The 20,373-nt window shown below is 25.7% G+C and overlaps 1 protein-coding gene across 3 annotated transcripts in view; it reads left to right on the forward strand.

Annotated features, from left to right (window-relative positions):
- The first annotated feature begins 1,367 nt into the window (after positions 1-1,367).
- Positions 1,368-20,373, forward strand: part of LOC112593144 (BAI1-associated protein 3) — a 153,699-nt gene continuing 134,693 nt past the window's right edge. For all 3 annotated transcript variants that reach the window (XM_025337460.1, XM_025337461.1, XM_025337462.1), the window contains exon 1: positions 1,368-1,570. The gene's annotated coding sequence lies outside the window, so the exon portion shown is untranslated. The remainder of the gene's footprint in view (positions 1,571-20,373) is intronic.

A 20,373-nucleotide genomic window follows, 5' to 3' on the forward strand; every position in this document is an offset into this window, starting at 1 on the left:
AAATTTATTTATTATATACATGTTAAATTATTGCAAGTAAATACAAATTATAAAACAGTATCATCTAGAGGAAATCGTATTTTAGTTTTTCAACAACTCTACAATATTATATAATTAATATCCTTCGGTATCGTTTGATATAAATTCTTATCATTTTCTAGTCGATACAAATTTAATAATAAAATGTTTAACGACCTGTGTGAGTCCGTCCGTAAAAGCCGTTATCTGTTGCAACTTCAAACATTGCTGTGTATCACGTCATATATCTTGGACACGATTAAACGATAACGGAAATAGATTTTAAAAAATAACGACTAAACAATAGTACAGACATTTTGTTATCATCACTTTTATTATGTTCAATTCAAGTACAACATTTTATATTTATAGGTTTGTCTTGGTTATGAATACCATAATGAATTAATTTCAAAATTGAAAACATATGAAGACAAATCAATAATAACAGCTGAAATAATGTATAATCATAATATTATAATATAATATACCGCGTTGACAGGGACGTATCTGGCCTGGCCTTCATCATGTGTATGTGACCATGTTTTTCATAACTCTTAAAAGGATATTGCGAAATCGTTCTTCACAATATAGTTGGATATTCTTACTAAACTTTATGCGAAACTACGGTTAAGATTTAAAAGGAAATAATCTAATAAAGATTCCATAACGTTGCGAAATGCTTCTGTCTGAATGCATCCGATTTAACAGCCCCAAAGGCCAGTCGAATAGATTCGCCAAAGTTGATCGCGTTGGCGGTCTAATCGGTATAATATGTTTAAACATCAAAACCGTTATTAGAACGTGCTGATAATAATATATTATATTATTTCAACATAATATAATTTCGCGTTATCACTACCGAACGCAATAAAGATATGAAACAGAGATAAGACGTTGCTCGGTCTATTACGAAATGTTGTGTCGGCGGCGAGGAGTGACCGGGAGGAGGGGAGGGGGGTGCGTCGCGCGTGAGTACGTACGTACGAATTTTCGAGGGGGGTTTTCCGGGACTCGGAATAAAGTTGAAGCTCAATGGAGGGAAGGGGTTGGCAGTTTGGGAAACTGTGCCCAAGACCGGCGGGTGTGACGGCAGCCGAGTGTACGGGTCTACGCGCAGTCGGCACGACCCACGGCGGCGGCGGACCCTCTCGAAGTTGCCCGCAACCCTCCCCCGCACGACCACCGGGGCCGGCGGGCGGGCGGGCGTACACACTACCCCTGCAACTACCTCGCGCTCTCGCGGCACCTGTTGACAACCCTCGGCGACACGCAAGGCCGCTGCTGGTGCTGGTGCTGCTGCCGCTGGTGCTGCCGCCGCTACCACTGGTGCCACACTCCAGAGCCGCGGTTCCTGGCAAGTGGTGGTGATTCGCACGCGTACTCAAGCCACCGCTACCGACGCTTGCGAGCGCACACGCGCACACACGTACAGGTGTCGTCGTCTATATCGTTAGCGGCGCGCACAAGCAAACGCCGTGCACACCGCTATCGAGTCCGAAGTTCGCGTCCGTAACACCCTGCCGACCAGTGCCGCCGTCACGATTTCCAAGAGGTAAGCACAAGGGTTATTATTATTATTATTATTATCTTATTATTTTATTATTTGTTTTTTTTTTTGTTTTTTTTTTTTTTTTTTTTTTTTTATGATGTACTTATATATTTTTGGGGTATAAACGTTTCTTTGATGTTATACTTTTTTTTTTTTTTTTTTTTTTTTGATAGTACCTAGTTGTTTACGATTTGGTTTTTTTTTTTTAATTTTTTTTTTCGAGATGATAAAGAGAGAGAGATTGAAAATTGAACAGTCGCCGCGTTACTTATATCGGTTGATATTGACACAGCATCGTTGTGTAGTGTACAAAACGGACGGTGTATTGTTTAAACAAAAACGTTTCGAAAGAATAGCCTGCAGAAACGTTGATTAATTTCGCGCGTCAACCCGTTTCACTTGTCTTGCACTTGAAATCTATTTTTATGATAAGATTATATTAGTTACGTAGACTCGAACTAACCGTTCGATTTGTATACATTCGTTTTGAAATATTTGACTAATCGTATTAATTCTGAAGTTTTTTTTTTTTTTTTTATATCATTAAATCGATCAATTATTTTAGAAATGTCCTAAGATATATCAATCTGTTTTACAATATATTGCCATATTATGTGCATTGTTATATATATATAATATATAAATAAAGGATTTGTTATCATGAGTACAGTCAATAATTGTATTTATGAAAAATTTACCGAAAAATTAAACTAATTATTTTAAATACCGAATGAAACATGTTATGTTTTATAGTATACATATTATGGCTTAAATAAAGATTTAATGAACATTTTTTGTATAATAAACTTATTATATACATTTAAAAGTCGCTAGTTAGGTCAATAGTAACTATATTTGAATACAGTTGTTCATTGATGCAAATAATTTTCGTTGATATGCAATGTGTGTCATATAAAATTGATATTGACACAGCTTATGTATTTTTAACAACAAACTAACTGTCAAATAGAAATTGTGTAATTTAGGTGAAATAATTAAAAATTAATTTGATTGTACGCCATTTTTTTCCGCTCGACGTGCAATTGAAAATAATAACAACAACTAAAGAAAATAATAATAACCGAAAAAAATATTATAGCTATTTAATATTGTTATGAAAATATAATATTTATATTGTAATGTATTATGAATAAATTTGTGGACAAGATGATTCCTTAAACTTCACATATTTTTTGTACAAAGTACAAAGTTCTTAATGCATTACGTTTTTGCACGAAGAAAGTGAGTAATTGCTTAATCTAAAGGAAATATTCTTTAGTTTTATATTATATTCATATCGCATCTTGAATTGTTATTATTATTATTTTATAGAGAATAGATTACACATTTTTTTTTTCTTGATATTATTGTCTCAAGTAGTATTTATTTTTAATCATTATATTTATTCACGATTATTACGTATTTGTACATGATTTTATATTTTCGATAATTAAAATTATATTAAAAAATACTTTAATAATTACCAATAACTTGAACTGGATAAACCTAACTTTTCTTTTGTATTGCTAACTTTCCGATTTACATAAAACCCATATTATTGTTACAATTTACTGAACATGTAATAAAAGTTAATGTTGCTATTCACTGCTATAGTTATCGTGAAAAAATGAAACGGTCCATATAATATAATAATAATTATAAAAACAAAATTAAAAATAGTTATTTGAATAATACAATTTTGGACATACCACCGTGCTCAAACGATCTTGCAAATTGAGTTTCGTCAATCACCATTAAATAGTAATTAATAATATTATATCATTATGTTTAATCAAAAAACTATATTTAAACACGCAGGGTTTTTATACTTATGGATTTAATAGTTTATGATTGTAATTATTTAAACAACATTTTATTAAAATAAACTAAAATAAACTCGTTCACTAAAATTATACCAATTTGTTGTTGCCGGTAAATTAACGCTATAGATTGGTATATGCTCCACATAAATTATAATTTAAGATAATTAACAAGACAAAAAATAAAAAAGAGAAACATCAGTTTTGAGTTAAATTATAATCTTAATTCGTAAATGCAGTCGAAAAAAAAAAGTGGTGTTATCATATATGTATATGAGTTAAGGAATTGATTTTTTTTTTTTTTTTTTTTAATTTAAATATTTAATTTTTAAAAAAAATCTACCGATATGCGATATCAATTTTTTTTTTTTTTTTTGATTACCTATATTGTTGTTCCCACGATACACTCAACACTATTACTTTTGCGTAGTGTGTAGATAGGTAGAACAACTAAAGTTCTTTATAATATTGTATATATTTACATTTATATTATATTTTAATATCTATAAATATTTCACAAAATATTAACTTTTCAAAAAGGTACAACATTTTTACGTCAAAATAACGTCATAGTAATAATTTAGTCAGACATACATTTTTTTAAACTATCTATCCATACCTTGTCGGTCCATGTGCATGATAAATGATCATTATTTCTTATGCTTAATATTTATATTCTGATTTATATGCTGTTAATAAATTAAATAACAGCAGTTACTGATTTTTTTGATATTGTATTATAAATATTCCATATGGTTTTCATATTATTGTAAATTGTGTTTGGACAATATATTAATTGAATAATAATTTTATTATGATAGATAATTTAATTAGTAAAAATATAACATTTTAATGAATGTATTTTTATAATTTTGAGTATAAAATTACCAAAATATTTTTTTATAAACAAAATTAAATGAAACACTATTTGCTGTTACACTTTAATAATTTATACATACGTAAGTGTAGAATATTTTAGACCTAAGCCCAACTATCACTGAAAACATGAATTCATTTAATTCATCTCAACCATTTATTTACTAATCGAACAAAAATGTTAATTCACTTATAGATTATAAACTGCGTTATCTTTACGCATTTTAATTGTCAATTCTCAATAAATTGAATACGGTTTAAATTTAAATTAATATTTTAAACTGAATAATCTTTCATACAAAAATTCAAAATTGCGTTTAGGTATTAATTATTTTATTATGTTCCGTATGGAATTAAAGTAGATAGGTACCATTATTCGCCTGATTTGTGGCTTTTAATGTGCTAATGCTTAAATAATGATTAAATATATGCATTGTAATAATTTATTATTTATTTTATTATGCATCAAGTTAAAAAAAAATATATTTCAATTTTAAATAAGACAATTTATGGTTAGAACAGTAAAAATGCATTTATAATTTAATTATGTATTACTGTTATATTTAAAAAAATATTCGTTTTAGAAACGAGTAAAAAACGGATTATGATTAAAACTTGACACTAAAAAAAAAAAAAAATGCGTAATACCGTTCCATAATAATATTCAAGAAGTATAAAATTATCGTAAAACGTTACAGTTTAATAATGATACACATATTTTTTAGTACTCGAATAAAGGAATAAAAGAAATAGATGGTATAATAATTATTTTTGTTTGTGTTACATATTCTTTCACATTCATTTTATTTGATTAAAATTAATTTAATTTAATTTATTGGTTAAACAAAATAAACTAGGCTAGATATGAATTTCTTGATTATTATATCAATAAATTGGATTTTACATTAGATACTTGGATCTATTTGATTTAACGATGCTCGAATTCATAGATTAATGCTGTTTTATAATTTTGCTTATGCAAAATACTGTTTTGGGTAATACTATTACATAATATGACAGTTGCTCCATATTTTTCATTCATTAAAAAAACCTAATTAGTGCAGATGTATATGTAAGAGTATATGTATTTTTCCTCAGATTTATTTCGTAATTAACTATCTTTCGAGTTCTGATATGCGATGATGTGGAAAACACGAATCTCCATTCGCGTAGTATAGTATAAAATTATACGTGTATATTAATTAAGTACATTTTAATATAAAAATACTACGATACAATGTGTAAGTTTTTAAATATGGAATTTGAAATAATATGTTAACGTTATTTATGCAAGATATACGAGTATTTATTAATTTATTAAACCGGCAGAAGTTATTTTTAGACTTTTAATTTATGACAACAGTATGTTACAACTATAAAACATGGGAAGAAATAAAATACCTATGATAAATGTTTTCATTTATATTCTAATTATACATACTTAAATGTACATCTATTGTTATTAAAAATATAGGTACCAAGTACCACATTTACAAACAGTCTTCAATGTGCATCAAGTTATTAAGTGTTGTTGTGTCGGATTAAATGCATCTGGTAGAGTAGTGATTTATCAAAAGTTTAAATTACTCAAATGTTTTTTCTATTCTGTAATATATAGGTTCACATATTATACATACATTTATTATTAAAACATTTATCATATTAGCTATACATACTAAGTTTCTTCCAAAAATATTAACTCATATTCAGCTGCTTGTGTACATTTTCTTAATCCAGAAGTTACTGTTAATTTGATTAATGAAATCGATATGTAATATTCTAATTTGAATTAAAAGAAGACAATACACCTTACTTATAAACTAACATAATAACCATAAATTTTAATATATTATAACGATTGCATGGTATAAAAATAGCACAGTAAAGTTGTAAGTTAATAAGTTAGAAGTTTAAAATATACAAAATAGTAGACAATTATTATTCTGGTTTGACGAAAATTTTATTTATATGAAAAATAAATAAAAAACATTAAAAGTTAGATTAAATTATACTGTAATTTTATACCTAATTGTGTATGTGTGTCATTGTGTCATTGTATCAATAAAACACTTCGTATTCATGTGCAATTTACAAAATATTACATAGAACGATTTAATTAATTAGATTTCATAAACTTTGTGATTTTGTAGTAATTTACAAAACTTTTAATGTAAAACTAAAAATATGCGTTATACTGAAAGTGTTATAGTATGCAATTATTAAGTTTAGAATCCAATAATCATAACTATAAGTATGCGATTTTATTACAAAATTATATATTCCACAATTTCAAATACTACATATCTACCTAATAATACTATTTTCGTAAACTTCTGGATGAACTTTTTTTGGTACTGAGTATATGATTTAAAAATATAATGGTGTTAAAAACAACGAAGAAATTATTAGATATTTTTTTCATTATATATCAATCTTAAAAAATAAAAATATTTTCATTTAAAATTACAAGTTTTATTCATTTTAAAACTGTATTACCTAAAACAATTCGTAATATGACTGTTATGCAATGCTGTTCAAAAAAAAAAAAAAAAAAATAAATAAATAAATAAATATTTTACAATAGAAATAAGTAGTCTTATTTTCTATAGGAATTAAAAAGAAAAATGAACATAATTCTAAATATAGGTTCTTCTTGTCATATTTTATATATTTTTCTACAAATTTAGTTGTCAGAGTAAAATAAAATAATACTTTTAAATAGTATATATTATTGAAATGCGATACACTTCAGCAGCACGTATATAGACACGTGTCACTTGAAATACCTTTCTAGAAAGAAAAGACTGTTTAAATTTATTAATTATCGATTGGAATAATACTAAAAATAAATTTAATTTTTCTTAATGTCGACCTGATTTATTGCGCAATAGGTAAATTACAAAGTATATGCGTGTATTATATAGCACTTAAAAGACAAAATAAATACAACTTAAGGTTAATTTATATTTATTTATTTCATACAATTTTAATTTAATCTTTTCTTCTTCGTCATGATTGTTTTACTTCTATTTTTATTTTTATTATTTTCAAAAATATTTAATTTAAATATACAAAACAAAAATATATTTTAAATTGTTTAAGTTTTACACATATACATGGTCTAAGGTAAGTTTATATTATGCGGGTAGTGAGTAAGTGACATGGTATTATTATTTATTATATACTTAAATTGTTTCGTACTTTTACAAATTAAATTACACTTTTAAATATACTACAGATCAACAAGTCTATTGAATCTACTCCCGTTTAAAGTGCCATCTTGAATGTCATTGTTAAAACATTGTTTTCGTATTCTATTATAAAATATAAAAACACGCGGCAGTTAATATTTAAGGATTCGTTTCTATAGTAAGGTTGTTATTAATTTATCATAAGTTGCATAGTATGTCTTGGCTTTCAAAGCTGACACGTCATGTGCAAAACTCCAAATAATTATTAAATTTAAGTCAAACGGAACTTCACAGTTTTCCACAAATATGTTGACTAAATAAAGTTGTATACCTACTCGTGAAATTAATATATCATTGGCATATTGTTTATATAAATCAATACTTTAGACACTCAAAATGCTAATAAACATATCATAAGTAATACATTCAGGGTCTTAAATATTATTTACATGTTTAGACGTGTACCTGGTAAACAGTCACTTTAAAAGGTTCGATGTTTAAAATACATAATGCCGTCACTTTGTGCGGTCTAGTAAAAATTTACATTGTAGAACGCAGTCACTCCTTACCGTTATTATAATATATACAGTGTATATTATACTTATAACCAATATAGGATACCTATAAAGTATATTATTTAAATAAATAAGTCATGATAAATAATATAGTATGGTCTATTATAATATTATAGTCAAAACCATCTTTTACGAGTTTTTTAATTTAGTTGAATTTGTATAAAACTCCTTACAATTTTTAACGTAGTTCATAATTATTTTAGATTTGTTTATGTTCTGTTATACACTTTATACTTCATACCTATCATGTGTGTTTAATGCATATTATACTACCATAAAATGTCCACGTTCTGCATTATTCATTTTTACACGACCAAATTAATATGATGTTGACATTTCGCATTTTTAATGTTTGACATAGTGAGAACTAGAACCGTGTATTTTATTATCGATATAGCTTGTTAAAATTAAAATTCCGATTCTTAAACGTCTGGATTTGCAACTACATCCACATGGCCAATTATTAAATTTTGATAGTTCTGTGAAATCAACAGTCCGAGTATAATGTTGTTATTCCGCCACACCAAAACATCATGATTTTTAGTTCGATACATTTATCACTGATTTTATTTAATAATATTTACATTTCTCAGTGTTTCCGTTTGTAGGTATCGTGTATTAGTAGAGTGCAGTTAATCGTCATCATACCGTACAGGATGTAGTTTAAAGTGTCTGCCGTGCGAACGTATTCTGGTTTCTCAAATACGTAACGCATCGACACCTCCGAAAAATATTACTCCTAACGTGTAAATTAATACCTGACAATATTTCGGGATAAAAAAAAAACTCTATTAAGAATGGCACTCTGCTTAATGAGACCACCCTGAGCAATGGGTTTTGGAAGGTAAACGATGTGATATTCAATAGATAGGTAGGCAGGTATATTATGCGATATCGGTCACGTCACCCAGTACACTGGCCGGTTTCGGTTTCAATAACGGTTCGTTGTCCCAAGATACTTTTCTAAATAAAATAATAATAGTAAAATGTCGGTTTTGTGTTAAAAGCAAATAGTGACTGTCAATCATTCAAATGGAGACCGTCAATTACATTGTATGAATACAAAATACACATCATTCCCATTCATTTTTCAAAATCACCGGAGACTAACTGATGTTCGATATTCAGATTTGTTATATTATATTATATACAAATCTTTATGTACAAATAGTACTGAAATTTTTTTTAATCGAATACAACTATGTTCTGTCTATATAGATAATTGGGATGGCAGAATTCGACACATTTTCAAAAGATAGTTCTTTGAAAAAAAAAATAAAAAATAATTTGTATTCGTCAAGTGCCGTGAAGTTCATAGTATTTGGTTATGCATATAATTTAATATATACTGTTTAATTCATAATATAATATGATTTAATTGATACATAACATAAGTGCAGATAACTTAAACTATTTTTGAATAAATTAGGCGCTACGATGGAATTTAAGATTTAAAAAAATGAACTATTACGTAGTTATGGTATATAATACATACTTTATAATTTTTTTTTTTTTAAATGCATTTTTAATTTCAAAAATTACTAGTTACTTTTTATCTAGGTTTTAATTATTATGAATTACGATACAATAATTCATTAAAGGATAGTTCATATAATATAATATAACGATACAGTTTTATTTATATTTTAAATTAAGTTATCAATGACAGATTAAATAATTTAGAAATATAAAAATATTTTTAATACGAAAATCATTATATAAGAAATTAAGTTAATACAGCAAAAGTGGTGACTATTGCAAAAAGTTAAGTTTTTTAACTTACTTTGAAAGTATTTGGTAAACAGTTCTTAAAACATCTATTATCATAACAGTGCATTTATCATTCCATTAATGATAACAAATTATAAACAAAAGTGAATAAGTTATGATTTCAATTCACCATAAATATTTACTCAAACTTCTGTTTCAGAGATAAATAACTTTGGCTTGGCAGTCTCTAAAACTCTTAATTGGAATTATTTTGGAATTTGAGTTACGTTTTTAACGATTTGAAACTTTTAATGAAAAATTTAAGCACGTGTAAAGAGATCTAATGAAATTACAGCGAAATTTCTCCGAGCCCATTTAATTAAGAGAATTTGGACTGCACAATGTCAAAAACAATTCGAATTGTTGTTCAAATGTTCAATACTAAACACTAAAAATCCGTGTCAAATATGAGCAGGTGTATTTCGTGCTTGCATTAGGTTTATAATACTCGCGTTTAGAAATAGAATAAAAATTCTAAATAACAAATCTAAATTTAATTAAACTCCGGTTTAGTGTTGTGTCCCTTTTGCTCTGGAGACCGGAAGAGAACCAATTAATTCGTCGGTTTACATGTCCTGGCTGACGGAAGACCCTCCGCTGGAAAATTGTGATTTTAATACTGTAGTGCGAGGATTTTCCTTCAGGATAAGGTTAATTATTGCTATGCTCAAACTGATGGAAGGTCACACACACACATATATGGGTCTGTTTTTCGTTTCAGGGAAACGATTGCGAACATGCAATTCTCTTTGGCCTCGTTTCGGAAATATACACCAACTAATTACTCACGTAGCCAAAGCGGACAAAAGGGGTCAAATAATACTTAAACTTTCTTATCTTTGATAAAACATGTTATGATAAACATACCGAAATCAACGATATTTTTATATGACACTATCATTTTATCGGTTATTATAGCTAAGGCCCTCACTAACTGTAATGGCCATCATTAATTGGAATTTTAACTTGTGCGTGTTGGGTTTTTATTAAAATAAATTGTTACTGCCTGCAATCATAATAAATTGGTTGTACATATTATACATTTTTTGTTTGTGGATACATTTGTCAACTTGTTTTTAACGAAACAACATTTTACTGTACGAGTTTACCTATTATGAATGATTTTTTATGAACATTTTTTTTGTTCCACATGACCATATTTGATTTTGTACAAATATACGAATATTGATGAAAAAAGTAAATACATAAAAAGGAAAAAAACGTTCAAAAATGAGGCAATAGAAGATCTTTGATTTAAAATTAATCTTCTATCAAAATATAGGAATTTATATTTTTTATATAATTTTTTCAAGTTGCAAAAACAAATAAAATATAAACATTGATTTTACACATTTATTACAAGATTCATTATAAATAAAATTTTATAGAAAAATCATATTTTCTTACATGAAAATAAAATTGTTAATACATTTGAAGTTATATAAGTTTACAAAGTATTTATAATTTAAATAATAAAATATTTAATTGCATATACTTATAATAATAGGTACACAAAATCGCAAAAAAATGGTGTAATTTAACTTTACATGTATATTTTAATTTTTTAAGACATTTTATAAAATGTTTATTCAAAAGAAAAAAAACGATTTGTGTATATTTCAAAAAAAAAAAAAAATGTTTTTCAGAAATTGTCTTTTTTATAAAGTAACAATAAAATAATCAGAAATATGAGAACGTAAACATTTTAGATTTGTGAGTAGTTCAGAATGAATTAATGTTTTACAATGATGTTTTTTATTATTTAATTTTCCATCTAATATTTTTTAATACACATTGTGCTTCAAAAATTCCAAGTACCTTTTTTCAGATGTCTGAAAATTGAAGTTATAAGATTTTGTTCTAGAAAAGGTAGGTATATGTACTCGTATTGTTAAGACGGTTCTTCAGATTGTGGTGACAAATCTCGAACCACAACAATATCTCTACAAAGAGCAAAAATGACGTTCCGATTGATCGCTTTTGTGGTGACAGTTACAATAGCAGGTACTGCTCTTATTTTAGTTTTTCTTTCAAACTATATCAATGAAGATTTTCATACTTATCATCAAATTATTTTAGTTTGGAACTTATCTTATATTTATGCGAAATCTATTTAGGTACATAAAATAATGATGTTAAAGATTTCCTAAGCAAAAAATAAAAAAATAAAAAAATAAATATTCTTTTGAGTACATTAGCTTGTTAACACAACAGTATTAAGAGTTAACGAATTTTAATATTATATTTTAGTGTTTTACAAACATTTTTTTTTGGTTTAAAAATTAGAGATGAATGTCATATTAATATAATTATATGTTCAACAATTGTGTAGAAATTAGCTTTTTAACCTTGATAATTTAAATTATTGATATGATTAAAACACAGTATACAAAAATATATTATGTAATATATGTTATTAACCACAAGGAATATTAACATATCTAAAAATACGATAAGTTTAATGAATATTAATAATATATAATATATAATAAAAACCATTTAAAATTTGAATACCTACAATAGTTTTGTTTTAGACAAATTGAAGTAAATTAATAATTGTAATCACGTTATCTTTGCCCTTTTCTGCACTTTAAATTAATGCGGCACAAAGTTTTGTAATTTTAAAAATAATCTTTATCCCAATAAATCCAAAGAATTGACATAAACTAATAATGTTTTGTTTTTAAATATAATATATTTTAGTAGATATATTACTTATTCGGACAACATTTTTAACCGTGAAACGTCCGAATTAATAGTTGGTACTATGATAAATTACACGTATTTATTATTTCCGTGTTTAAATATTTAAACTACGAGGGAATAGCTGATACGGTTTTCAGTTATAAGATATTCTACGTGATAACGATAACCCTGATTTTTTTGATAATTTGTTCATACTGCACAATAAACATCAGAAATATTTTTTATCGTCAAAATTGTGTCCAACATTTTTTGATAGAAAATTGTAGAGTAAATTTTTATCACGTCATTGGTTTTCGCAGCGAACCATTCTTTCTAAATGGTATTCAAACAGCTTATACTTGCCGCGACTTATCGTAAATTAGCTTAAGCTTTAAGCAGTAAATATTCAGCTAATAGTTTTAGTCATGGTCGTTTCGAATGTGCTTTGAATGTGCCGATACGTTTAGACCAAATAATTGCCATTGATAACGTTTACATGATCTTGAAAATAAAACTAAAACTAAATAAAAATATTCAAATTTATTTTAATCACGAAATCGAATAAAACGAGTCTTAAAGGAATTTATTGGATTTTCGTAATTTCTTGATAGTTCAATAAAATTATACATCATACAATATTACATACTATCTAATAAGGAATTCTTGACTTATTGAAAAATATTCGGTCAAAGAGTATAGTACATGATTTATAGGTATGCAATTTTGCCGGTAGCGACCGGATCGTGAACTCGAGTGTTTGAACTGTTATACAATCTGAGAGATTATTTTATATACTTTCATCTTCTTGTTTTAAAAAATATTATGCACTAAACGTTTTCGTTTATACAATATAGTATTACGTTTATTTTACAGCGCTTAGTAGATTCATACCTTATAATTATTGATTTGTGTACAAACAGTTATCAAATTATTGAAGTTTGACTACTATCATTTGCATATATTATATATATTATATGAATTAAGTTATTTATTTACCGATATATATATATATATATATATATATATATATATAATATATACACTTTAAGATTCTTCAGTGTTATCATGATTTTAATTTACTTGACGCGTTTGCAAATAAAACGAAAAATGAGTTATCGTCATTGTACATTTAATATTTTGTAGAAATGAAGTTGAGTCGTTAATAATTCACCTCCCTCATCGAGTGACGCAATATATTCAAAACTTATTGAAAATCGTTTTTACGCTGTAATAATGAGGGTCTCCTCGGTTATCAACACCTTAAAATCAGCCGCGTCGGTGGACACGACCAAGAGTCGTTTCAAAGCAGTTATTATTTCGTCATGGAAAGGCGTTACACAACATAAACTATTGTAAATTATTTATACATTCAACCGTGTATTATTATAATATTTTTTCGATTTTTACGATTCACCAAAAGATCAATAATCTTTCTAACGGGTCGAGTCTTACGTTACTAAATGTATTGCAGGCCATTGGAGAAGAACGTTGTCGTATTGTATTACATTTCTAATGGTTATATTTAATCGTTTCACGGATTTTAATAAACAATCGCACTGTAATTTTTATTGAAAATTCTTAATAATTATAATAGTGATGTACAAAGTCAATTCGTCGTTTAATAACTGTGATGATTTACAGATTACTGACGCGTCATTTATGCTGCACTCTGCGGATTTGTTTAGGTAAAAAAGAATACAGGAACGTAGAGTACGATAAAATAAATTTAGCCAATCAGTCGAGTTCAAACTGTTAAATAGATACAACAGTCATCTCTATATTTTTAAGTAACATTTATCAATTCAATTTAATATAGGTATAAAAACCTACCTTACAGATAAATCCTAGTATTTAAATTTCTTCAACTCGTACTCCACTACAACTGTGATCTTCAATATACTTTACTTGAGAACAGAGAGTTATCCAGATGATAGTGTACTGTATAATATAACTATTTAATCATATAATAAGCCTTTTATACGTTGCTTTATCGTTTCTATTGTGTTAGTCTATGTTAGTCATTAGTTTCTAGGACCTCTTAAATTTAACTTAGAAAACTTTATTTGTATCGATTCAACTACCCGGTTCTCAAGATCAGTTCGTGTAGTCAATATAGCTAACCAATAACTTCTTAACTGGATAGAATTAGATATAAATATCGAAAATCACTTGGTTCGAATAAACAGGTAGGTATGTTGCATAACCATAAGTTGTATTAAAGTCTAAGCGTTATGTCTGACGTTTAAAATATGTTCAAAATAGTTTAGGTACATATAACTCAAGCATTTTATTAATTATACAAGGCGTGAACATATTCAAAAATAAATTACCACCATTGAAATGTATAATTAAAAAATAAAATAAAACTTGTATTACATCGAAAAGCCATTAAATTTCACCCTCGACTCATAAAGTAAAACACGAATAACTACTATGATTTTATAATATCATTACAGTCATATAGCTCTTTATTTTCAATTAAATGCTATTCCTGCATTAATCGTTAATATGATAATGTATAAATATAAAAAATGTGCTAATATTACAATGCACTGTTATCATTGAACTGAGCGTTTGTGCCCACTTCTGCTGTTAGTTAAAACTTCATAGTTTCCTTGATTCTGTAGCAAAAATATATAATTTTCTACCTTGTATACTTATGTTATCCTGTAATTACTTATCATCCCACATAAATTAAGTACACCATTCTATCATTCCAAATTAGTAATATTTGTATGCAATTATTCCAGCGTATCTGTTGAAGTAAGTTAAATTAATTTTTATTCCTAAATAATAATATATCTCATTAAATTAAAAATCTTTGTAATTAACGAAGTAATATTTTCATATTGCATAATATTTCACAAATTGTAAATTATAAAAAAAAAAATATTTTACTTATAAAGGCAATATAAAATAACAAAGTTATATTAAGCAATTAAAATTTTTAATTTAAGGTTTTAGTGACGTACAATTTGATTAAGATAATTTTAGAAAATAAGCTTAATTTATTTTAAATACATAATATTCATTAAGTATGGCAAATCAATTAAATTACATTTGGTATCCACGAAAGATAAAAACGATTATTTGAAATCAAACTTATAAATACTATAAGAAGTAGATGATATTTCGTTGTCTACAGTTAACAATATCAATATATTCAATACGAATAACTCTTGATCAAATGGCTTTAGTACGGATAACTCGATTTTACCTTTTTTTAATTTAATTTTTGAATTTTAAGTCAAATAAAAAATGTTATTCATCCGTAATTATAAATGTTTGAAACTTAATAACATAAAAATTATACGTTACGTTTTGAAGAGAAAGTCAACGGTGTGTAAAATATGACTATACTGTCATTAATCATCTAAAATGTTTGTTTTAAATGGTACTTTAAATTATGTTCCTGCACACGAACTAATTTGTTGTTTACATTTAAACCAATTGCATAATATTAAAAATATAATTTAATTTATACCAATTGAATTGCATTGTATTTTATTTTATTTATTTATTAAATTTTACACTCTAAATGTTATATATATATATATATATATATTATTATTTAATGTATAATATGTTATAATTTGCGCTTAAAAATTATGAAAACAAGCATTATTTTTACAAAATGTTTGTTTGTAAATAAAACATTTGAGTATTTATTTCTAGGTTTCTCGTAAGTTATTGTACTTTATGTGTTTAGATTGTAATTATTTCATTAATAATAATAATAATATTTATGAGGTTTCCCATAAGTAATACTAACAGCAAAACGTATATAATAAACACAGTTTTAAATTTAAATTTTAATTACAATTGCGCTAACGAAATTTTCCAAAATCATGTGTGAATTACCTAACTTTATCGAAGTGAAAATTAATTATCACTTAGAATATAAATAAAATTTTTAATTTTAATAAAAATGTTTTAAAATTAATAGAATGTTTCTCATATTACATTATTTTTAAACATTATTAAAATATATCAAAAATACAACATATTTTTTTTTCTTTTTGAGATATTTTAAGTTTAGATTTTAATTTAAAATGTTGGTAAAATTATATATTTTAACTAAAAATCATAATTTTATATGATTTATCGTAATTTAAAATATATTATTATGAGAGATTTTATGCAATTATATAAATTATAAAAACTATAAAGGATGGCGTTTTCAGAATACTTAGAATAATTTTAAATGATTGGTTTAACGAACATATTCATACCGCTTTACAGTAAGTCAGTATTGATTTACAACTTATAAAGGATAACTAATAACATCTAATAATATTATACATACATAATTATTATTAAAATACGTATGCAATTTTGTTTGAAAACAATCATCTATATACAAAATTAACTGTGAGAAAATAAATTACTTAAGCAATACAAACGGTAAATATTTTGTATAAAATATTTAGATGTCTCTAAAATAATAAATACCATATCTTTTAAACTTTTTTTTTTTTCGTAGGATTAAATGATTTATCATTGAATTTATATTTTTATTCAGAATGTAATCGTTGTATACTTTTTTTGGATAAATGACTATTCAAAAAGGCTTTTTTAGTATTTAATTTATTTTAATTTTGTTTAGATTTAAAATAGGTCACTTTTAGTATATCAACTTTTATATGTTCAAGTAATTGTTTTTTAATATTTTATGATGTTTTTTTATTTTATTTTGCTTGTTCATCAATATAGATAAAAATATATGGTAAACGATATAATATTTTTTTAACTGTTAATTAATAAGTTTGGGTAGTGCTAAAAAAAATTGTTTTGTAAAATCACATTTAATGAATTGGGTTTATTTTGTAAGCTTCGTGTTAATGATATTTAAAAATAAATTATGTGTGTGTGTGTGTAGTTATATTTTACTATTTTAAATATTGCGTATGAACCTGTCATAATATGATATGTCTACGGTAAAAAATTTTGTAAATGAATCATTTCTGGTGCAATTATCTTGATAAATAAGTTTTAGTTACACCCAAAATATACGTTCACTGCTAATTAGTCATTGATATAGATGAAACATTTATAGTATTAAATAAAATAGTGAATTAATTATATGATATAGAAACGTGAAATTTCTCAATTTTAGATAGGTGGAATGATACTTTCTATCAGTATTTCCTTTAATTATTTTTATTTCTCTGATCGAGTTGGGAAATATTTTGCCAGATGGGTAAACGATAGAAATAAATCCTGAAACAGGGTATTTGCACTATTTTCTCGAAGCTTGAAAAGAAATTCGCTCTAAAATCATAGAGCATCAATCTTTCAATGGATTCGACCAGAAAAAATCCAATCGACAATCACCCCTCAACCGTCATCCAACAATCGAGCACTCTAGTCACTATAGTCAAATAGATTAAAATTTATAAATTGTATATATATGCGTTGAAGGGGAGATATTTTTAAGAATTTCAACAGCAAAAGTAATGAAAAGAGCAAATTTTTCAAATTATTAATTGACAGTTAATAGTAAAGTGAAATTGAAGATTTTTAAATAAATCATAATTTGCAAACATGTTGCAATACATTATATTGAATAAGTATATCATTATATTATTTGAGTGTCCAAATAAATTGTTATTTGTAATTTTGAACGAATGTATTTGTTTTACAGTATTAAATATATTATTAAAAATAAATAAAGTTTTTGCAACACTAATTTTAACAAATGATTTTTTTTTTTTTTTGTAATTCAAATACAAATAATAGGTCCTTGATAATATAAATGTTCACCAAATATTTATTAAAGTATTTTCAAGACATTAAATCGTTTTTGTGGTGTATAAAATCTTTTCTATCTCGTTTTTCCTGCATTGAAAAAAAAAAAAAAGAAAAAGTTTGGTGCAGATAATTTAAACAATATCTTTAGGAATAAAAATACAAATTCCAGTTTTTTTTTTTTTTTTTTTTTATATTATACGATTCAATTTATCTACTCATTGACAAAGTTTACTTAAAAGTGACTTAATCCAAGTCTACTGTACGACATAGTTACTTACTTGGCTTATAAAAATATATGGTGTATAATTCCTAAATTCCTGGGCCTTAGCATATTAATTGTTTTATTCTTAAAAAATTAATTTATATGGGGTATAGATATTGAAAACTAACTAAAATTTAAAAGAGTTTAGTATTTTCTATTCAATTAGAAATTTATTCCTTAATTATAATAATTTTACAACAAAATATTGCTTTATTTTTTTTATACTCGATGTCTTATTATTATATACCGTGTTAAAAAATATTGTGATCTAATAATTTTAACTATTCGTATTCAAATTACTAAAATAACGACTAGAAAATATAATTTATACGAAAATTTAAATGTATACAACATAATATAGACAAACGTACAATTATTATAAACATGAAATTTCCGGTCGTATTTATTCGAATTTACATATTCCTGCGTTTTATTTTATTTTTCAAATTTTAAAACATTTAATAACAATAAGAATAATGATGATAAAAGTAAGAATAAAACATTTTCAACTATTCAATCCGAACAATAAAATTATAAAATGTTTAACAGTCAAAATACACAAAATACATTTCACTGCATGTACCTTTTAACATTTTTTCTTAAATACCTATGCATTAAATGAAAAACAATTAAAAACAAATATGGATACATTTATATGATCGATAGAGAGATTATATCTCTCTCTAATTAGAAGTAGGTATATAATATTTCCATGACAATCTTTTGAATGACGTATTATAGTAATTAGTTTTAAATATAGTTTTTTGTTTTAGTGTGTTGGAAAATAAACGATCTTACTTTTTTCAAAAAGCGCTCAACTTTGTACATGGGATCGTTTTCTTAAGTTTAACTGCGATTTAACGTGTCTTCAGTGGTTTCACAGTATAGCTGTACTAGCCGTTGTAATTAAATCGTATTTGACAGTCACTGCTTAGCACAATCGTCAGCGTTTTATCGGGCTTTGAAATAAAATACTCAAGGTGTGATAACTATTAATCAACAACTATCGGCTCCAGACAACTCGCGAGACAATGGTTTCGAGAATACGCGTTTTTATGGCAGACCGCTTGTCTGACATTCATAATCTCGCTGTTAAATGTTTGTGCGATAAGCAGCTATATTGTTTTAATATCTTTCTACGTGATGTTTTATCAAAATGTTGAATTTGTATCCCTACTGTTTAATCATAAACATCATAATAATATCGTGTAATATATTATAGTGACAACGATATTATTTTACAAATTTAATAAATGTATATTTTCACTGATTCGTTAGAACAGTTGTGATAGTCAAAGATAATATTATTATATTATTTAGTTCAATACCATAATAATTATAATATGAATATAATACTTTTTTGTGATTTTATGGTAAATTTATATTAAATTCGATCAAAAATTGGATTTAATTCATAGCATATTTTAGTAAAGGATGTTATAATTTGAAAGAAAAAACTTACCAAGCCATCCACTCCAATACAGCAGTTTGTTTAAATGGTATTGATCAACCATAAATCATTCAATTAAAATCATATACATTGATTATAATTTACAACACTTAGATCAAGCTAATTGTTTTAGAAACTCGAATAGAACCATGTAAATCACACAATTTTGCTTTACTTTAGGTCGTGATTTAAGATTAACCCGGCTAAATTATCTTACGTTTAAACGTTTTAAGGAATGGGATATTCAAAAAACTATTATGCTGTGCTAAAAACTAATAGTGTTTTAAGACATTCTGATAGAATAAGTACTTACATTAAAAAAGTATTAAGATAATATAAAACGAATAGATGTTATAAACAAGAAATATATTTTATAATGTTTACAATTTATGTAATCATAATTTTAATTTTTAACATTAAATATAA

Source organism: Melanaphis sacchari, unplaced genomic scaffold (assembly GCF_002803265.2).
Source record: "Melanaphis sacchari strain LSU unplaced genomic scaffold, SCAv2.0 Contig1_pilon_pilon, whole genome shotgun sequence".
Lineage (NCBI taxonomy): Eukaryota > Metazoa > Arthropoda > Insecta > Hemiptera > Aphididae > Melanaphis > Melanaphis sacchari.